General features: G+C 48.2%; 1 protein-coding gene across 6 annotated transcripts in view; it reads left to right on the forward strand.

Moving 5' to 3' along the window:
- grik4 (glutamate receptor, ionotropic, kainate 4) overlaps positions 1-19,428 on the forward strand; it is a 262,496-nt gene that overhangs the window by 121,835 nt on the left and 121,233 nt on the right. The gene's annotated exons all lie outside the window — the stretch shown is intronic.

A 19,428-nucleotide genomic window follows, 5' to 3' on the forward strand; every position in this document is an offset into this window, starting at 1 on the left:
GTTGGACTGAGTCACTGCTGCATGAACCTGTGAGCAGCGCCGCTGTTGTCAGTGTGGAGACGATTCAGCTAACCAGTCTTCATACTTGCATTCAGTGGAACTGTGCTGTGGAATAAAAGCTGGTTTTCAGTAACATAAGAAATAAACGTACAAAGACTTCAAAGTACTTGCACTTGTCTGTATCGCAGTACTCCAGCTGAATTAAATTCATGCGGCAGAAGAGACGAGACACAAGAGCAGGTCAATGTTTGAGGCAATGTTCTTCATCCACTGTTGTGATGGCAGTAATTAGGTGGACGTGACCAAGGCACACTTAGATTCCTCAGTAAAAACTCAGGATCCACAGAAAAGTTGGACGGATCTTTCCTTGCTCCACCCTGAGCGAGAAACACGATTCCCTTCACTTTCACGGCAGTAAAACTTGTGGCTCTGCGATTTTCAGCCGGCATCACTGGAGCTGCAGTCAGGCTCTGATAGACGTGAGCTGATGCTCTGATTCCCAGCAGAGACAGACTTCACTAAGTTAAAGCATTTATACCCCATGTTTTTAATCCTCATCTCTCTGGCACCTCACATCCCTCCAGTCTGACATGAAGTGACCCGATCATCTCCATGAGGACGCGGTTTCACCAGTTTCCTGATCATGCAGAAACTTCTGTCCAGTTCCTGGTTCTGACTGCCGGTACAAACAACCACTAAAGGTCCAATCAAACCACCTTGGTGTTCATAGACGAAGCCACCAGGGTTTCCTGGTTGAATTAACACTGCAGGAAATGTCAATGCGGAGCCTGTGAATGTCAAGATGAGACAACGTACAAGCTGAGATTATCTGCTGGATCCAACTTTTGTAAGTGAATGTGTGGGATTAGTGGTTATTAAAGCAGTAGCAGAAGCAGTTTGGGCCTTTGAAGGTCAATCAGACCAAAACGCTTCACAAAAATGAAATCATGTAGGCCTTCATGTTCCCCACTGAACTAAACAGGATAACGCACATCTAAAGACTTGAAGTAAAGGCAGAAAGCTGAAAACTATAAAACTTCTCACCGTGCACTTTTCATATCTGTCAGGAAACTTTCAGATTAAGAGAAAATCATTAAATAGTAAAACATCCTCCCACATAAATAGCCACAAAATGACACAAGGACAGAGAAGATGGAGGTTACCGTCCAAACCATAATTCTGATTAGCCACTGAAAACCAGAGTTTTGTTACTCCACTACTAGACTGGATGCAGGCAGTTGTTAGCATCACCAGGACTACCTGTGATCAGCTGGTACCACAGCCGCTGCCCGGCTGTCCGGTCACTCACGGTGGAGGTACAGAGCGCCGCTCAGAGAAAGGTGACCAGTTGCGGATCAGGAAGAGACACGCGCTCTTTGTTCTGGGATGTTTTCTCAAGAGTCAGGAGCCTAATTAGAGCATGTTTGTTCACCAGCCTTTCCAGTGATCCAGTGTTCAGCACAGAGGGAGGAGGATAGATCTCCCCCACAGGCGTTGGCGGAGGGGGGAGTTTATGATGAATCTCCAAGGTTTTAATTACAAGGGCAGGTGCTGGGACCAGTCGTTTAGTTAATGGCCAGGGTGGCAGATAGGAGTGATGTTATGCAATTATGCATACTACTTTGCTCCAGAGCTTACCACATAAATTATTCAAGAAATCTGATAAAGTCGCAGTGCACGAACACACACACACACACACACACACACACGCACTCACTCTCTCTCTCTCTCTCTCTCTCTCTCTCTCCTGGATTAATGTTTCCCCTGGGAATTGATAAAGACACACTCAAATGAGTGTTTGCTCATTTGCTGATGCAGGTGTTCACGTATCCATATCATGGAAGACATGATTGGTCCATCTTCAGCCTCCTACAGGAGAACATGGCTGCTTCAGTAGTTATGAGCTCCAGGGGACGTTTGCTGATGTGCTGCAGCTCCGTGCTGAGATGGACGGGTCAGAAGTATCAGGCCATCCACAGTGTTCCTGCAGCCAAGTGGTGGTGCAGAGTGAAAGGTGTTGGACAGCAGGAACATGGATGCGCTGGTCAGTCTGACTGGTTTGTGTAATTTGAGAAAGAAGTGCTAAATATTACATTTCAGTTTCCACTTCTGTGTAAATATCTCAAAGTAGGCGAAATATGTAGCTCATGAGCAGGTTATTATGAAGTGGCCTGATATCATCGAAACAGAAAAACAAGACACACAAAACAACAAGAAAAGAAAATGTGTAACAACACACAGACTATTTACCCTAAGCTGCTGAAGGAGACTGTCAGAGACCAACGTGTTACTCATGAATGCCATCATATCCCAATGTGAGAGCAACAGCTGTTGTTTGGATGTGCATGAGGACAGTAGCGTTTGTAACCACCGCCAGGTATTTAGATGCTGCAGCGGCGTTGCAGGTTACATTCGTGCTATTAACAGGCTCCAAGCACCTGAGATCTGCCTGGCTTTGGGTTTGCCCCGGCAGTGGAACCGTGACCTCACTCAGCTTCACCAGAACTCCCTTGGAACCAGAACTACTAGTTTTGGGTCCCAAGAGCATAAAAGAACACCCAGCTCTTCACAACATTTAGTGAATCAAGTTCAAGGCCATAACTGCTGATCTTCCAGTGACAGAAGCAGAGATGGAGTGTCCCATGCATCAGCTGGCTGCTCACAGGACAACACAACGGCTGATACTACTTAGCTTAGTACTTAGCACTGAGCTTAGCACTGCAGCCCGATGAAGGGGCCTGGTGAGGTCCTCCAGGGTCGCTGACGTCTGAGCAAGTGAATTCAGCCCCATGCTGTCACTGTTGAACTTATTTCAGTCACAGCAAGCCCCTCTGGTTCGCAAGATCACATGACTTTTTCTGCCAGCCTCAAACTTCGTGCTCACCAGCCGTGCCAGTCAGTCAGTAGCTCTTTCGCTGCTGCACATCACGCTCTTCATTGACTTCAAGTGTACGTAATTCTTTGCCCTTTGTTTTAAGATGGAACCACCAAGGTTTACATGTTGTATGCATCCCACAGTTGCACCTTGGACGCTACATCTCCCTGACAAGGACATCAATTTGTCCAGCTGATCTTTGCTCTCCTCATCCATTACAGCCGAGGCACTGCTGAGAGCGCCCTGCTTTTAAGGGGAGTTAGAGGAGGCGATTTGATTAGTCATGATTGATGCCAAGCAAACACTTTCTACAATTGTGGTCCCGTTTCTGTTCTGAATTACTTAACACCTATAGCACACGCTCACTGCTGCTGTGATAACACCTCGGTCACAAAATTACCAATTAAGCATTTCCATAGCCAACTGTGTGAACTTGAGCCAGTGCTCTCGCTCAAGCCTCGGTTCACAAAAATAAAGCACAAATGTTCTGCTCTTCCTCCTGTGGAGTGCTATTAACTCCTAGCAGCTAGCAGGGGAAAATGCTTTTGTTGCCTGGGTTTTGATTAGGACAGAACCCCCCCCCCCCCACACACACACACACACACACACACACACACACAGAGGCTTCATGCTGGCTCATGCATAGACAGTATGTCGACATCAGCTCTGCCTGGGTACTTTTGACGGCACTGCCAGTAAACTTTAACTTCCTGATGTCCTCTCATTAAGCTGTCTGTTGCGCCGGTGCAGCAGGAAGATCATTGTGTTCAGATGGCCTCAGTCCTGGGAACGTTCTCTGAATTTCAATGATTGTTCTTGACTGTATTTCTTATGAAAAAGCAGAACCTCATGAATAAACAGGATTATTATTGCTTGCAATGCATTCTCATACCTGAACACCAGAATATTAGCTGATGATTGTGATGAACCACAACGATGGCAAAGGCAGCAACAATTCAACAACAGTTCAAGTGAGCAAAGCAGCAGACATCCACTCGACTGGGTATTGGCTCAGGACATTCATCGTTCGCCCAATTCTGCAGAACTGCCTGCTCGCTAATACTGATCTAAAGTTAATGTGGTAATTTTATTGCACAATCACCGCAAAAACAGCAACCTGTCGCTCCCAGAATCCATACAGGAGGGTCAGGTGACCTTGAAGCAGCAACTGACATTTCGTTGTTGTTGTCCTCCTCCTCTGCTTATCCTGTTGGTCCGGGTCCTGGGGGCAGCAGCCTCAGCGAGGAAGCCGGGTCCCACCCTGGAGCCAAGCCCGTGGTAGGGGCTCGATGGCGAGTGCCTGGTGGCCGGGCCTTTGTTTACGGGGTCCGGCCGGGCCTAGCCCAAAAGGGATACATGGACTCATCCTCCCGTGGACCCACCACCCGTAGGAGGAACCGGAAGGGTCCGGTGCTATGTGGTTTGGGCAGCAGTCCAAGGCAGGGGCCTTGGCTGTCTGATCCCCAGGCATGGAAGCTGGCTTTTGGAACAACTGACACTTCCTCACTGGAAAATAACGGTGCTTGGAGGATCAAGGCAGCAGACGGGAAAAAAACAGCGGCAACACGATGTGTTGTGACTTAAAAATGGTCAGACAATCACCGCCATGGTAACATTTGATAAACACAGACATCAACACACGGACACAAAGACAGAGTCCCTATTGTCAGTTTATATCACTGATGATCTTTAGCTGGACAGTGACAAGCAGCAGCTGAAGCACCTCAGTCACTCAGTGGAGGAAGCTGAGAACTTCCATGCACCTGAACAGGCTGAGCACACCTGGCTGGTCTGCAGGCTTCAGCCAAACTTTGAATTAGCTCGAAAAAGAACTGGACTGTTACCGAAACGTTGAACTGGTCAGCAACTTCAGTCTCCACTGTCAGCCAGCTCACGTCCGTCAGCTGTGGCAGAGCCTCGGTCAGAGACTGTATCACGGCTAATAATGTTGGACCTTTGCAAACATTTGCAGAGAGATGTTGAGGAAAACTCCTCTCAAACACGCAGGCGGGACTAGAAGATACGAGGTAGATATTCATCCTTCATGTACGGTTGCAGGTTTTGAAGACGTTTGATGCACAACGAGAATAACGAGCCTCAGGTTACCTTGTTCAAGCAGGTGAGATAATCATTGGCGTGGTTTGTACTCTCTTCCTTTCATAGTCTGTTACCTCCTGAGATTTTCAGAGAAAATGAGTATAAATATAACCTATGTAATGTAGTTGTTGTAATTAGCATTTCTTGCTCTGATAAGTAGACTAGCACTGAATCAACGAGTTCAGCAGGTGTAGAAATGCACTCAGCGGGGGGGGGGGGGGGGGTGTAGCCACTGGTCCATTATTTTCTCTGTCTCACTTCACTTCAACAATCCAGTGCAGCAGGAGATTTATTTTCTTCGGTCGATCAAATTTCACTTCTAAAGCCCAACATCACTAATTGCCTCAAGGGGCGACTTCCTCTGTCCTGAGACCCTCCCGAGGCAGAGCAACAACTCCTCTCAGCTTCTCTTTACCTGTTTTTAATTTGTTCTCAGTATGTTCATATTTACCAAATACTTTCGATAGTCTGAGCTGCAGCAGAGTCACCAGCTGTTCATGAGACACATGAATCAACCACTTCTGGCTTCCTCACCAAACAGGAGTCGCTGAAGAATCTCTGGTGACACAAAAAGGACACACACTACTCCTTCTGCTGGGGGGCAACTGTCAGCAGGTGTTTCTATGCAAGCTCCCATCTATCGAGTACTTGTATATGCAGTACATTGTAGCAGTATATCCTCCTCAGTTCAATGCTGGGGCGAATGAACCACTGGCCTCTAAAACCATTTAGATAACAGCAGTGTTAAGTTGTTGCTGTATATTAATATAAGATATTCATGTGTATAATTTAAACGGCTGTTGTTGAGTATGGGAAGCAGTTTTAAACGGACAAGGAATCCAGTTCACTGGCTTCAGCAGTGAGCTGAGTCAACAGGCTGTCGAGTGTCCCGCTCCAGGTGGTGAATGTTCGGTCTGAGCTGTTTCCTGCGCCCTGGTGTCAAATGCTTTTCTTATCTCATTCATCCATGTTAAACTTGCATGAGCAAATTATCCACACAAGCACATATGGCGCCCTCGCCTCCATGGCAGGTACACACACGCGTATATTCACTCTCCATTATGCTACAGGTTTGATCACGACTCACAATCAAGAGTTTGGCGGGTCCTCAGAGCGCCAGCTGTTGCCAGACACTCTGCCATTACAGTCGCTTGGCACCACCATAGACAGTTGACGCCCTGGCGCCGCTGGCAGTACACTTGCCTGATGTGTGCACATATGTGTGTTTGTGTACCCACAGGTGACATTGTGTTAACATGTTTATGTGCACCCAACAGCACACTTGTCTCCATTCATCTTCCTACCTGGGAGCGTACGTCTCTGGCATTGCCTGCTGCTCTATTTGAAACTCATTATGGTGTGTTAGAGGGTGATTTAGCAGGTCCCTCTGCAGGACTGCAGTGACGGCTGCTGGCCTAATGGCTGCTAGCCTAACAGCTGCCCTGCTAGCCCAACGGCTGCTAGCCCAATGACTGCTGGCCCAACGGCTGCTGGCCCAACGGCTGCTGGCCCCACGGCTGCTGGCCCAACGGCTACAGGCCTAATGGCTGCTGGCCCAACGGCTGCTGGCCCAATGGCTGCTGGCCTCATGGCTGCTAGCCCAACGGCTGCTAGCCTAACGGCTGCTCTGCTAGCCTAATGGCTGCTGGCCCGACGGCTGCTGGCCCAACGGCTGCTGGCCTAATGGCTGCTAGCCTAATGGCTAGCTTCCTACATATGGTTGTGAGAGCAGCTCAAGTGACGCAGCCTCTACTTGTATGATTCCACTGGCAGGAGTGTGTATTTAGGTTACACATGAATGTGTCCTGTGCCTCCCATCCATGCTGCCTGTTTACTGCAGTGACTCTCGCTGTTCCAGCTGTGACCAGCACAGGTAACATTCCACACAAGATGACTGAACATGTCACGGCACTCGGTGGAGACCAGATGGTAAAAGGATGTGAGTGGTGAGATGCTGCTGAGGTAAATGTTAAAGTGACAGAGGGTGGAGCCTCAAACCGAATAACACAAGATGAGTGACGACCTTGACTGCTGAAAAACAGACAGAAACAACAAAAACAATGACTCTTAAAAAGCACAACAGGGACCAAATGATGTGTGCAGAGAGAAATGTTCTTGAGCATCGTCAGCGTGGTGAGAACAGTCTGACAGGGTAACAGGTTCTGGAGACTCGTGCAGTACAGGATCCGATGAGAGGGGCCTTTGCAGAACCGGAACAGAAGCATCTGGACAGCAGTGTCAGAGAGGACATCAACATTTCTAAAAGTCTCTACTGTACTTGAGTTGACGCAGCCAACAATGAGCCAAAGCCTTCAGAGCAAAGTCACGTTCAGGATATCAGCAGCAGTGGTTGGGACATTTGCAGCCAGAAAAGAATGACAACAATCAGAAGTTGAATCACATGTGGAATGAATCCCCAAACAGGAAACTGCTGAAAATGTAAAAGAAAGTTGGCATGACGTGAAAACTCCATATAAGAGGGGAAGGTGAACCGTGTGTGCAGGTGCAGGACAGCAGGTGCTGGTGAGTGTGGTCACACCAGCAAGCAGCTAGAGAAGAAACAGAGGAATTCACTGTGGACACTGGTGATAAGATCACGACAGACACAATGAAAGGCAAACACACAGGAGCAGGCCTCCAGGCAGACAGGTGCGCTCTCTCTGTGCAGCCACCTGTGTTAGTGACTCACTCGCCACTGAATCAATTGACAGGTCACTGGGTGTCGGGGACAATTTTAGTGCATGTTTGCTGGGCTTTTATCCTTTCCTCTCTGGTGTGGCCGTCCAGGGTCCCAGCATGATTGTCCCTCTTTCCTTACCGCTGTGGGTTACTGTCCTCTCTCACCTGCTCACCTGTGCTCTGCTGCCCTGGATCTCTCACCTTATCAGTGGCATCCACACTCCGGCAGGGATCCCCGTGAGGATTCCCGTCCACTGGTCTTATTAGAGCCCCAGTGTCAGAGGCACATTGGCCCTTTTGTGTGTTGCTTGCTCAGACTGAAAGCTGAGATGCATGCAGATGCATACAGCCTCTTGAAGCAGGATGCGTGGCGCACGAAGCTTGACCACGGAATATATGGCGGTGCGTCCGTTGGGCCTGCCACTGACATTTTTACCTGTCCTGCTCTGGTCACAGGGGAAGCTTCTATTGACACACTCGTGCGCCAACATCTATTCATTCAGGCCTCATTTATGGAGTGGGGTGGCTCTATCAATCGAGTGGCCTCCTGGGCCTCAACCAGCCACCTGAGTCCATGCACAGCGGTGCAGACATGATAAGGTGGAAGTGGTGCTCATGGAGCGCCAGTTAGGAGGAAGAGGAGGGGAGGAACGGAATAAAGCGGGGGGCTGCAGGAGATGGCACAAGCTCGTTGGTTTCCTGGAGGATGGTGATGATGCTTGCAGGCGCAGGCCAACACACTGTAACAACCAGCGATGTCACGTTGGCCCTCCTGGAACTTGATGAGGACTACAGGAACCCTGATAGGTCCCACCGCTGCTCCACGCTCCCCATGACTGGTCTTACTTTGGTCCCCTGGACGTGTCTGCAAGCTTCCTCTCTACCCATCACCCTCTTCTCATCCTCCCTCTCTTCTTTGTCCTCTTTAAGATGTTTAACACCATCGTGGTCGTGGCAGACGACATGTAGCCACACCAGTGTTTACTGGTCCCTGCTGGCACTCTAGCAGCTATTATTTTGTTTTAGCTCTCATCTTAGTTGTTTATTTCCTTCTCATTCTTTAATGTTGTGTGTTTAAGTATCTTATTATGTTCTTGTTTTGCACTAAATGTAGAGCACCTTGAGTTGCCTTGTTGCTGACGCGTGCTATATAAATACATTTACCTTAATCCCATCTAACTGACATCCCACAGATGTATTTGTAGAGCCGTTGCAGGAACAGTCTTTTTGGTACTGGTACTCACACTGACACTGAACATTTTCCCTCATTCTTTGCACCATAACTCCTTTATTTTGAAATTGGTAATTACTATAAAATCCTTCTACTCCTAAAAATATCCTCCAACATTGTGAATGATGTCTGTCAATTTTTTCATGAACTTTAACCTCAGCACTGAGATGATACTGGTCAAGCATGTAGTTTAGGATGAGCACTGTGGAAGGAGAGCAGGAGGGCAGGGTGAAATATGCCCTGAGCTATCAGGGGACGTCCTGTCCATTTCTCTGCTGATATCATTGAAGGGCCTAAAGAGCTGGGTTGTGTCTCCTCAGGTGATGGATCGTCCATGACTGTAGCCTTGTCCCTCCGCCCTGGTGATAAAGAGTCGATACTTGATATACAGTGACCATCACTCAGAGTCTGAGCTGATGATGGTTGTGTGAATAAAGAGGAAGAGAAGGATGAAGTCAGAGATGAGCGATTGACTCTCTAAGATTACGAATGTCCTCATGATGTGGTGCATCATGAGGTAGCATTGGCTACCTGGAGTGAAGCCAGCTGCTCTGGTGGTGTTCTCACAGGATACGACGGGTTGTGGCAGCCAAGCAATCTGATTGGTCAATGTGACATTAGACCATGTTCATAACAACATGGATTGTGCTCCAATGACCATAAGTTATGAATTGGGTTTGCAGTGATGAAGCTGTGGCGTAGGTCACATCCTCCAGGTAAAGGTCAGGGTGTTCGTAGGTCTACTAACAGACTCCCAGCAGTGACCCTTCAGCCACAGGGACTGCAGGACGCCATGCAGCCTCCATGTCGTCTGAGCCTCCATCAGGTGGTAAATTAGGATCCACATTCTGCAGGATTCCAGCCTTCACGCCCATGAGGTGACAGGGACTTACTTCCTGTCCCTCTCGCTACCTGAGTTGTTTAAATAGCTGCTTTCTCACATCAGTATTTCTCCACTCTCTCAGCCGCCACTTTCCTTTAACCTCTCAGACACTGACATGCCAGCCGCTCTATCTGCCAGGTCAGGCCCATGGAGGCAGAATGGCTGACTGACAGTTAACGACATCCACTGAGAGCTGGAATTCCCTCGATGACTCACTTCCTGCCAGCCTGCTGTCTCCCTTGTGTCCAAAAACCACCAGACTGCTTTCATCATGTGAAACCATCCTCACCCTCATCATCTTCTGCATCGTGGTCGTCACTGAGATTATCCTCATCACGAGTGTCACCTGCCTGTCTTCTGTCAGTCAACCGGGAGCTGATAACTGTCACGCCAACTCTCTCCAGGCTCCTCACACTTGGACGAAAAGACAGTTACAATAAACTTCCAGCTTTCCTCCCTCCTTCCATTCCTTTTCTTCCAGTCAGATGGGCTTTTACTTTGACTTAATTCCTCTTGTGGATGTGAGACTGAAGAGATTTAAAGGGGTAGAAAGTTAATGCTTATGTGGAAAAAGATAGACAGGTAAGGAGGATGTGTCATAATTCACTGAAGTTACCCTGGGAATTGATGAAAAGTTGTTCTTGCCCCCATTAGAGAGCCATGCAGAGACATGGCTTTTCTGTTGTATAATATAAGCCGGCGCGGTGAGGGGATTGAACGTACAGCCGAGTGAGGAACACTTGCTCAGGTTTACTGATTAACTGCATAAAAAGAAACTGCAGCAGAAAACTTTTACCTGTAAATGAACGTCCTCCACTCTCCAGCCCATTTCCAACAAGTTCCCACAAAGCTCGCTGCGCGTAAGGATGACGGCCAAACGGTCGCCAAAATGAATTACCACGGACAGCAGCGGGAGACGAGGGACGGAGGGGGACATGGATGCGTCCTAGCTGCTCTTGAACAGGTGGAGGAGAGGTTTCCCCCCCAACAGTGGGTGGCAGACTTGAGTCGTCGCCCTCCGCCTATCCGGGTTTGGGTCGCGGGGCAGCAGCCTCAGCAAGGAAGGTGTGGTTGGGGAAGCAGACCAGGCTTGAGTGGTGTTTCTGAACACCGTGACTTTTGACAACACACGTCGGAAATGGTGGTTTCTCTCTCTGTCTCACACACACACACACGCATTCCTCTACTAATATCTTTGAGAGGACTTTCATGTATGTAATGCAGTCCCTGACCCCTAACCCTAACCATGACCTAATTCTGCCCCTAAAACCAAGACTTGATGTGTGCGTGTGTGTGTGTGTGTGTGTGTGTGTGTGTGTGTGTGTTGAGGACTAGCACACATATTTAACCAACAGAGAGAGGACATTTTAGCTGGCCCTCACATCATCAGAGGGCCATTTGAAAGTCAAGACCTGGTCCTCCACCTCCACCCGTCTAAGAGCAGCGAGGACGCATCCGCGTCCCCCTCTGTCCCTCGTCTCCCGCTGCTGTCCGTGTTAATAAAGTTTGGCGACTGAGTGTGTGTGCGTGTGGCTGGTATCCTCCAGAGATGCCTCCACCTCTGAAGAACGATCTCTTCCTCTGTCCAGCGTTGACGGGAGCTTGCAACACCCTGTGCAATTGCATATTTCTCTTTCTGTCGTCATGTTTGACCCGGAGGGATTCGAGCCACCATGAAGGGATGAGCGCACCTCTTCTCCCGGCCTCAGAGCTTTATTCCACTGCTTCCTCTTCAGTTTTCCTTCAATTCTGATTGCAGATTGAAATTGAGGCACCATGGCGGCGAGAGTGATGTAGGTCTGCAGCAGCGCCTGCTTTCAGGAATCACTCTCACAACTTCCTTGGCAGCCATTTTTGTTAATGATCAGTCGAGTCACGTCCTCCTCACTGAGTGATTGGCCACCACCATGTTCATTAAAGTCCTCTGGTGACGTCACACCCACCATTTTCAGGACAGACGCCATTCCCATTGAAGGAAGGGGCTGGTTTTCCCTTTTAGCGAGGAGATTTTATTTTAGAGTTTGAGGGTTTCCCAGAAATCACGGGTTTCCAGCTCAGGACCGACAGTGCCGAGCAGGGGAAGACGTTCCCTCCAATAAGGCAGCAAGTTTATCAGCAACAATTTGTGCAGTCAATGGATGCTAAAGTTGTAATCATGCTTTTGAGTATTAATCAAAGAAAACCCTGTTCAAGCAGTAGAAATATTCCTCGAATGTTGCAGAAACTTTGCATTCTGGTCCACAGCTGCTTCCCAGTGCTGCAGACCTTTACCTTGAAACGTTCCTTGTGCTGACTGACTGAAAGAATGAGTACTTTTTCCTGAAGTCTCATTTTCTACATGCTCCCAATCTGACAGCACGTGTGTGAGAGAACCTGGCTCCTTTGGCTGTCAGGGCCTGTTCACCTTCGTCACTTCTGGTTCTGGGTGTGTGTGAAGACGAGCCCACGCTGAAGCATCCTGGATACCATGAATCCGGCTCCCTGCTGTCTGTCCACGGCAACCGTTGCTTGTTCACATCCCCTCACTGTCAAAACAACCATTCTCTCTCTGGCTGAATTGTTCGCCAGCAGCTCCAGTGTAGGGTTAGGGTTAGTTGCCATGAAGACATCAGCATTCGTCGCTGGTCTTGGCTCAGCTGATTCAAGGCTCCGAGGAGCTCAGCCAGCCACTTTGCACTGATTAATTGCTTTTCCGACCCAGTGGGAGTGGAACTGAGCAAAGCACGGCATCGGTCAGGGAATCAAATAAAAGATGAGACACACACACACACACACACACATTCATGCTAAGCAGCTATTCACGTGCTTGTTTGCTTATTATCCAGCACAATTTTTCCCAGGTGACACGTGCCACTCGCTCACCCACCTGAGTGTGTCTGTTTTCATTAGGCTGAGTGCTCATGTGACACGTTCTCCTCTGACCGCTGCAGTCATGCTGACACCGTCGCAGCCCTACAACTCTCCTGCTCTTCCTTCAACGATAGAAGGCAGCGAATATCCCTGGCGCCCCTCCATGGCGTCTTTGCCATATCTTGAGCTAAAGCCTCTTTCATTGAAGGCTTGTTAAGTGAAGTATTGCTGCTCTTCAGACTACTTAGGCAGCTGGTGCAGCCAAACAGACTCGGGGGGGGGGGGGGGCTCCTCCTCCTCCTCCAATCACACAGAACCTCATCATGACAGCACCATTCTTTGACTTTATTAAGGGTTTGACTTTTTCTGTATTTCATTAATCAAACTAAAAAAGGCCCTGCCCTTCCATTTGTCTGGCAGGCTGGAGCAGTTGGAATGGAGCGGCAGATTGATTATGGAGACAGGAACTTGGTCAGCTGGCGTGGCGGTCGGCTGGCGTGGCGGTCGGCTGGCTTGTACCGTAAATGTGTACTTTGCAGTTACACACACACACCTCCCTTCAGTAGCCTCAAGCATAACTCAGAGGGTAAATATGGAGTATCAGTGCACGTGACACTTTTTTAAATCATGATTTATATTTTCAGTGGTTCGGTTTTTTCCACGTGGGACCCTCATCTCTTGTGGGCACACAAACTGGTACCGTCCGGTTCTACCCTCCCACCAGATTTCTCCAAAACCTTTTGAGTTACTCAGTAAACAGACACCTGTGATCACATGACCTCCTTGGCGGAGATGACAAACATATCAGCTGACGTCTTTTAAATGTTGGTGGAGGTGAAGCTGACTTGTGTCGCTCGTTGCTACACCCACAACTGTCAAGATAAAATTCCTGGTTTGGACTGGCCTGAGGATGTGTTGCTGCTCCCTTGACAGAAGAGGCTCCTCCCCGTCGGCAGAGTTTCCTCCGTGTCGATCATGAAGTCGGGTCTCTAAATTCTTGCCCCCTGTCTTGCTGGAAGGAGTTTCACACTTTCATAATCAAACAAACTCGCACATAAGACCTGAATATAGAACAACAACCTGCTTATCAACTTTGCATTCTGGGACACGTATGATCTGTCAGCCTGCCACCATTCACTCTTGCTCACTTTTGAAGGATTCGGCCCACTTGTGCACCATAATTGTGCATTTGACGGATTTGTTTTGCAGTAAGTTTTATTCCCACGTTGTGCCATTGATCCACCATTGTTAATCAGTTGCTTATATTGTTCTAAAAGTGTGAAGATGTGATATTTCTCGGCCTTTGTGTTCTCATCTTCCCTCAGCTAACAAGATGCTTCAAAGGAAACAAACCTGTCAGACAACAGCGGGACCTGTGAGGTCATTAATCATCATCCATTTATCTCAGCGCCACATTCGCAGATTCATCATAGGACTGGAAGTTGAAAAAAACAAGTTTTTTATTTGTGCCTTTTACATTCAATGAATTGTTTCTCTTAATTACCTCAATGACACAATCATCATCACGACTGACATCTATATTGATGCATCTGCCTCTTTTACAAACTTCAGCCCAAATAAGCTTCAAGTAAAATGAAACTTGAAAAGCTCAGTAGTCTGAGTCCCAGCCCGGCCTAATGAGCCCCAACACATCCGTCCGCCGGCACGTGTCATGACGGCTGTGTGGTGCCTGTAATTATTATGTGACACCAGGAAATCAGCTTCTTGTCGCCAGGTCTTCCGTGAGCGAATTTTTCTAATTATCTATGCTAGCAGCGCTGCACCTCAGGGCTCGCGGAAGAGTCTGATTAACGCTGTTCTGAGGGGGTCCAACAAGCATGACCCCTCTCATCCTCTGACACGAACACACACACTGATGTGTGTCTGGAAATGTCTCTGACTGAAAAGGGAGTGTTAGCATCTCTGCTAATTAGCCTTCGATTAACAGACAGTAAGAAACACAAGTCAGCTGCATGAGATCTTCGGGTGGAGGTGCTGCAGGGGCAGAGCAGCACACCTGCGTGAGCTCCACCTTCATCTGTGCCTCTCTGCATCTCACATGAATGGAGGCCTGAGTGTACATCTCTCCAGAGGAAACCGGAGCTCTACAGCAGGCTGTTCCATTGAGAAACATGCTAAACTGAAGCGCACCAAGTTCATGAAAGGGCGATCATTGCGTGTGGAATATTACCGTACCACAGCAGTGGTATCAGTTCCACTGATCACTCAACTCATGAAATCAGTTCTTAGGTTTTGTTGTTTTTTTTTCCCCCGATCGCTGGTCAACAACCTGCTCAGAAACTTCCACTCAACCAACTGTGGTGGCGGATGTCGTCGGCCTGAGGGCCACGGACGCTGGCTGGTAGCCTCCCTCAAGCGTGGCTGCTCGCGCAGCTAAGTGACTCAGTGAGAAACGCAAAATCCTGTGACGTCTTTGATGAAGCAGTTTCCTGTTTGAGGGAAATGGCTGAAACAAGTCTGAGTGAAATCCTGCAAACACCACCAGCCTCACGTTCCATCGCAGCCATCAAGCGGCAGAGGTCGAACTCTGTTCTTTGACTTGTCGGGAAGAGAAGCTTTACTTTATGGCTTTTCTCAAACAATCTGCTGCACTCAGCTGAAAGTGGCATTAATTGTGTCAGTGCATTCGTCCCTCACTGTGAACGGGTTCTACATTCTCATTGACCTGATGCAGGAGGAGTCGCTGAAGGTCATAAAAAAACACGGAGAGCACAAACGTGCAGCGCTGGCCCGCTGATGTGTGTGTGGTTTAGAATAGAAACGTGATTTCTGATGTAAATGTCATGTGAAATCACTTTACAGTAGCTGCAGTCTTCAAAAGCCTTTGAGGGGTCAAAGGCCAAGTCCCTTATACCCCCCCCCCCCCATCAGGTAATGGCTCTTCCCTCAATTATGACCATTAAATACCATGTACAGTAGGTGAGGTGCTACTTCATCTGATCTGCATTTAGTACTCGGTCTGATGCAGCCAGGCTATTCTTCTGAAGGACAATCACTTCTTTACCCTTGACTGCAGCTCATCGGGCTTCTCTCCTCAGGCTCACAGCACGTGTGGCTTCCTGGGCCTGCCAGAACAACACTGCTGCTTCCTGTAGGACAGGAGAGCTCCTCAGCAGAACCCCGATGCTGGTCCAAACGCCCCCATTCTGACTCACAAACACCACTGGTTTACCCCACAGACACCAAAATGACTGTGTGTGTGTGAACATGATGAATTTTGATTCATTGTACATTAAAGCTTGTCAGTCTTCCAGACAGAGTTGTTAGAGTGAATTAACTTGGTGTAGTTCGTGTTCGGTGCTGCTTCAGAGCTGCAATGGTGTCACCGCCGTGAGGTCACATGTTCCCAGAGGGATGACACGCAGGCTCAAACAGACCTCCTCCCCAGATGACTCTGCTCTTATCTCTCATGCCTATTTTTCAGCGAGCCTCTTCCACGCTGCACAGCCTCAGCACACCTCCAGGTGACTCATTGATTGGTTTCGATGGATCGAGGGCCAGCTCGTGTCGTCGCTGTGTGAAATCGCTCTTGCTTGTTTGCCAGCTGTCATGTATTGACCACTCTGAAATGTCAACTCCTGTGAGGGCGAGGCGTGTCAGAATTCTAAGTTTCATTTAGTGGCCGTGCTCCTTCCTGCGTGAGAGCCGGGCAGCAAGCATCCAGACCCTGTGATCTGTTCTCTTGATTCAACACATCTTATTCACAAATGTGATGGAGCCTCAGAGATGGCGATGGTGCACTGACATGTAAACTGTAACCAGGAAAATCACGGAACATGAAAGATTCATGTGAAAGCTTCAATGATTGTAACACGAGTGAGCAGGGCGTCCGTAGCCAGCTTTAGCCACAGAAAGCGCCGGGGCGGGCGAGGTCAGGGTTTGTCTTCAAGTACAGATAAATGCAAATATCACATCATCACCTTCTTAAAAGAATTGCACGTCATTTTTTGACCTTTTTTTTTGCCTTAAAGAACTCCTGATGGTGTTTTGTCTCCAGTTTTTTTGTGTGTTCTGACAAACTTGAAAAAATGAGGGGTGATTATTTTGAGAAGGCGCCGATATGTGAATCCGAGATTTGGTTAAACCCAGATGAGGACAGCCTGCGTAGACAGACATCGCCAGTCCTCTATTAGTGACAACAGAAAAATATCCCGTCTTCCGGTGAGAAATGTTTCCATGCAAGTGTTTGCATGTGTTGTGAAAAGTCACTGTGGCAAATCTCTATGGAAACCAGTCAATCAAACTGGGATGAATAGCTTTTAATATGTCGCTTCATGTCTTTCACAATGACGAGTCTCAATAAGCAACAATGGAACCTTAAGAGCCGCTTCCACCGGCAGTGCCGATATTTGCATAATGGTGCTGGTCGGCTTGTGGCTAATTAGAACAAAGAACCCTGCGAACCTGCCAAATTGAAAAGTAGAAACTGAGTTGTCTGAGAGGTTTAACTATGAGCACGGCTGCTGTCTGAGGGCAAAGCTGATGAGTGTGATGAGACTAAAACCTCCAGACTGAGGAGCAGAAATGAGCTGACGAATGGAGGAATGTTCCGCGCAGCTGCGAGCGACTTCTATCCGCTCGCCGCGCGCAGCTGCGTGGAGGGAAAAGGTCGTATCACGTGTTGCTGCTCCTCGTGCCCGATTCTGATCAGCTAGCAACACTCCAGCTGCTGTTCCTCTCTTTTCTGGATCGTCCACAGTACAATTACCTCCCAGCCAAGTTGTTCTTAATGATATTTTTTTGTGCCTGATTAGTTTTACTCTTTTGCCGGTAGGTGACTTTTATCTCCTTCTTCTGCTGCTTAAGCTGTAAATGTCATCTATTTAATGAACTACACATCCAACATAATTGCATTCATTGCAAACCCTTGTGAAGTACATGCACACCGACTGTTCCCCCAAGTATTCATGCAGTCAGGGAATTCATGGTCAGACAGTAAGTGATTGCTGTGTAGGCGAGTTATTCAGTGAACAGGAAGTGACATCAGTTTCTTAGCTGTGTGTTGAGGACAGATTGTGTTCGCCGTGTCTGCCTCGTCTGCCACCATGACAAGTTGACACGCCCTCTGTTAAAGGTCACAGAAGAAATTATAATTATGCTAGAATGTGATGGTCTTCGAATGAGAATATCGTTTCAATGCACAAGGATCGAGACTCTAGATCAGCGATCCTCAATAGGTGGCCCCTGGGCCGTATCCGGCCCGCCTATTTGGGGCCCCTGAACTGTTGTTCTTTCACTGTGTGTTGTGGTTGGGTCAGCACGTCATGGCCGGCTGGCCATCGGGAGGTTTCCCGAATTGCCGTTCCAACCAGAGCATTTTTTTTTTTTGCAACCCCAAACGCCACATTTACACTCCCCCTGCATTCGCAACCGCAGCACACACAGACAGGGACGCCGATCACCCACAATGGACCGCACTGGCACTTCGCTCGCACAGACGAGACACAGACAGCCTCTTACTGGGTCGCTCAGAGTTCCCTGCTGCCAGCGCCATTTTTTAACTTTCACTTTTGCTTCTGGAGCAGTTTTCAAAATTTTAATACATTTGTTAAACTGAAAGAGACGTTTGGCTTTGATTGTAGCCTCGGTGTTGGTGTGGAAATCTTCAGATGTTTGATTCGCCACAGGACAGACCAACATGTGCTGGTTCAGATCTCCCTGAAGAACGAGAGTCCTGAGGTGGAGGAATCACATTTCCTACACGAGACGGGGAGGACCTGCATCAGCTACAGCCACCTCTCTTCTTTCCGCTCCTTTTCCTTCAGGATGTTGGAGCCTTTGTGTTTTCCTTCTGTCAATGGATGACAAACAATTAGAAATAAGGGATGGGGGGTGGCGTGGCTCAGAGGTGGAATGGTCATCCAGTAAGCAAAGGGTAGCTGGGATAGGCTCCACCCCCCAAACCTTAACAGTTAAGCGGTATAGAAAATGGATGGATGGATGATGGATGGATGATAGATGGATGGAAAAAAGGAATAAGTCATCAAAAGTAGCCTCCTGAGGACACCACTGTAGGAATTTTTCAACAAGTCATCATTAATCAATCAGAAGGACCCACAGAGTCTATATTGCGCTGTTCCAAATCCGGAGAGGACACCTTCCAGTTGGTTCAAAAGAATTTATTCAGATTAACAGGAAAGAATCCAGAGCTCTGGAGATGGTCTTCCCCTATGCTGGAGTCAGCATACGCAGATGTGTCGTCCCTGGCGTTGGGGCAGGAAGTCCCACGATCTCACTATCTTCTCCAGTTTTATGTGTTACAGGGAGGTGCTGATGTGATCGCTTCTGCGTGCAAGTGTGTATTTTTGATATTCGTGTCTGTTGCAGGATCTTCTGTCTGACCCCATGCCAGTCCCTTCTGGTCCATCGTGGCCTTGTTCTTGCAGCTGTGAAGATTAAAACCTCTCTCCGATTTACAGCCATGCTCTTATCTTTCACGGCCTCATCCCACCATAGACATTCTTGTGGACTCTGTTCTGACTTAATTAGCTTGAGGGAGTGATGCTAGCATGATCTACACTCCCGCTATTCCCTGCTGTGACCTTTTCACCTGTCCACTCTAAACAGTCTGGTCTGTGCTTCACTGCTGATAGGAAGTGTTCTTCTGTTGTCTTATATCTTGGAACGTCTATCTGTGTTGTCTCCAGTATTTATAAGTTCCTTCCTGGAGTCACAATGGCACCAACTAATCCTGGTGCTTTGGAGATTTGTAGGACCCCTCTGTAAAACACCTTTTACTACTTCCAGATGTTCACGAGGTCAAATAAGGTGACTTGCAGCCAAGTCATCGAT

This window comes from Aulostomus chinensis, chromosome 10 (genome assembly GCF_037954235.1).
Source record: "Aulostomus chinensis isolate RoL2024-O1b breed Wild chromosome 10, RoL_Achi_v1.0, whole genome shotgun sequence".
Lineage (NCBI taxonomy): Eukaryota > Metazoa > Chordata > Actinopteri > Syngnathiformes > Aulostomidae > Aulostomus > Aulostomus chinensis.